A 3,033-nucleotide genomic window follows, 5' to 3' on the forward strand; every position below is an offset into this window, starting at 1 on the left:
ATTCCATAATACTATTAATTTCTATTGGACAGTCTCATGATAACGCTGTCAATTAATAAATGTGCCCAAATGTGCAAATTAATAAAATAGTGCGACCTATACGCTAGTGCAAAATATAGTGAATAATGTGCGACAATTGCTAAATAGATTGAATTCATTTAATTTTCACATATTTAAAAAGCGACATATGCTAAAAAAAAAAAAACACCATTACTAGTATACGGTCCATAAATCGAACCTATTTCAGCATAAGACCTATATGTTGGATTTAAACACAGAGTATGCATACATTTTGGGAAATCACTTCTATTATTGAAGTAAAAACTACAGACACGTATGAAAATCCTCGCTAGCATTTAAACCTGTAGATTGTTTACTATCTAGGTTCAAAATATAGTGCGTTTCCAATCTGCGAAGGGTCCCTTCTCTATTTCCCCCGCTCCTGAGAGACATAACTGCATCAATTGCATAATGTTTCAGAAGGTTCAAATCTCTCTTATGGCAGTCATTAAAGTGTCTGGCGACTGGGTAGGTTTCGTCGCAGTTGGTAATTGCCCTCATATGTTGGAGCACCCTTTTATGTACCGGGAGCTTCGTGCTCCCCACATCTCTTAAAGGGCAAGGGCACTCCAAAACATAAACGGCAAACTCCGTTTTGCAGGTCAAATATTTTGAAATTGGAGTTTTATGATCTGAAAAGGGTGTTGCGTACAATGTCATATTCACGCCATATCTACAAGCTTTACAGGAAGCGCACTTAAGAAACCCTATGCGTGAGCTTAGCCAGTTTGTCTTAGCCAAGACTTCCGGACTACTGCTCACCAGACAGTTTTCCATAGATAAAGCCTTCCTGTAGGTGATTGTGGGAGAGGAATAAGATCCCATTTTAAGGCTGGGATCATTTGTGATTAGAGCCCAATATTTTCCCATGACTTTTCGAATTAGATGATGTTGTTTGCTGAAAGTTGTGATTAAACGTATTGGTTCAGATTTAGGAGTGGAGCTGCTTGTTTCCTTCATCCCTTTTGTGGTAAGTGCCTCCTCTCTGGTTAATGTCGCCGTTCTCACTATTGCTGCTTTGATAACTCTATCAGAGTAACCTCTAGCCAAAAAGCGTAATCGACAGGCCTCCTGAGCATCCCTCACATCTTCCTGTCTGCTACAAATACGCTTGATGCGTAGCATCACCCCATAGGGGATGCTATGAATAAGGTGTTTGGGGTGATGGCTAGAGGCGTGCAGTAGGGTGTTACCTGCACTGGCTTTACGATGTAACTTAGTTTGAATGGTATTATTCTCTATGTAAACTTCCACATCTAAGAAGTTCACTGAGGAGGTACTTAGATGAGAGGTGAAATGCAGGTTCAAGGCATTATCATTCAGTTCCTCTATAAAAGAAACTGCCAACCTTTCTTCCCCTTTCCAGATAACAAATAAATCATCTATATACCTGAAAAGGCACACTACATGGTCATGAAATGTTTCTGAATGTGTGACTCCAAGGACCTGCTTCTCCCATAGCCCCATGTGCAAACATGCATAACTAGGGGAGAAGCAGGATCCCATTGCCACACCTCTAGTTTGTTGGAAACACATCTGCTGAAACATGAAGAAATTGTTCATATATATATATATATATATATATATATATATATATATATATATATATATATATATATATATATATATATATATATATATATATATATATATATATATATATATATATATATATATATTGTTTTTACATATTTAGTATGGCATGGGTATTTAGTGAGATTCAGCTCAGCTTTCACAGTCTGTAGAGAAAAGGGATATCGGCCTAGAAATATGCAATTCTGCAGCCATGGCGCTTTCGGAATGATTATGTATTTGCTGCATTAACCACAAAAGAAAATAAACATTGCCACATAGTCAATGATCAACTGAATAAGTTGCACACTTTAACAAAAAAAAGTTTCTATCTCAAACACATCAAAAGTTACTAAATACATAGCTACACGTGTTGTTGTGTAGAGGAAAGAACTTAGCAAACGTTGGCCGATCATGCTTTATAGGGTCGGCTTTAGAGCTGGTGGCGCCCGGTGCGACAATCATTTTTGGTGCCCCCTCACCCAATGACCGCCTCCCCAGATTCTCTCAACACCACCCGGCAAAAGTGCACCTCATCTCTATAATCATAAGCTACTGCTAAACACAATGACCCTCACTCAGGTCGGCGCCCCTTAACAGGTCAGAGCCCAGTGCGGCCGCACCAGTCGCACTGCCCTATGCTCTAAAGCCAGCGCTGATGCTTTAAGTTGCTAATTGCTGTATTTGGGTATTAAATTGCTACTAATGAAGTGAAACTTTTGCCCAGGCGATGTTAACGTGCAAAATTGACAAAATAATTCAGCAATACTATCACAAAATTTGCCACACTATGTTGCATAATTTGCATTTTCTTGCCTTATAGTTTAGCCACCCCTGCCATATAATTTGGCCCTCCACTGAGGCATAATTGCAGTGCCCTTAGTAATAGGACACACAAATATGTCAAGGCCCGCATGGACATCGTTCAGGGATCGCCAGGGGTCGCAGCTGAAACACTTGGCTTGCCCCTTGCGACCCCTGGCACTGCCTTTGTGGCTTCGGAGGTGGCAAAATCAGTGAAAGGACCACAGTAGAAGCTCGTCCTTATGAAAGTATGTTTGGGCTCCACTCTCTTTGATTTCACTCAGTTTTTTATTACACTAGTTTTCCATTATTCACTATTAGTGTAATAACAAAATGGAGTATAATTAATTGCAATATGACCTTTCCTGGCAGCTGTGGTAAGTAAAAAATAATTTTAAATGCATGTTGTGTGCGTGTGGATGAGGAGTGTGTGTTTAAGTGAAACAGATAGTTTGTATAAGTTTGAATGTGTGTGCATGTGCAAGCATGTGTGTGTGAGCGAAACTGAAGTTAAAAGGGTGTGTGATGCCACTTCTGCTGCCCCTGATATTTTGGTGAATTGACGTTCATGAAGGTCTGGCCAAATACAATCCTTTC

The sequence above is a fragment of the Lissotriton vulgaris genome, unplaced genomic scaffold (assembly GCF_964263255.1).
Source record: "Lissotriton vulgaris unplaced genomic scaffold, aLisVul1.2 SCAFFOLD_1115, whole genome shotgun sequence".
In the NCBI taxonomy this organism is placed as follows: domain Eukaryota; kingdom Metazoa; phylum Chordata; class Amphibia; order Caudata; family Salamandridae; genus Lissotriton; species Lissotriton vulgaris.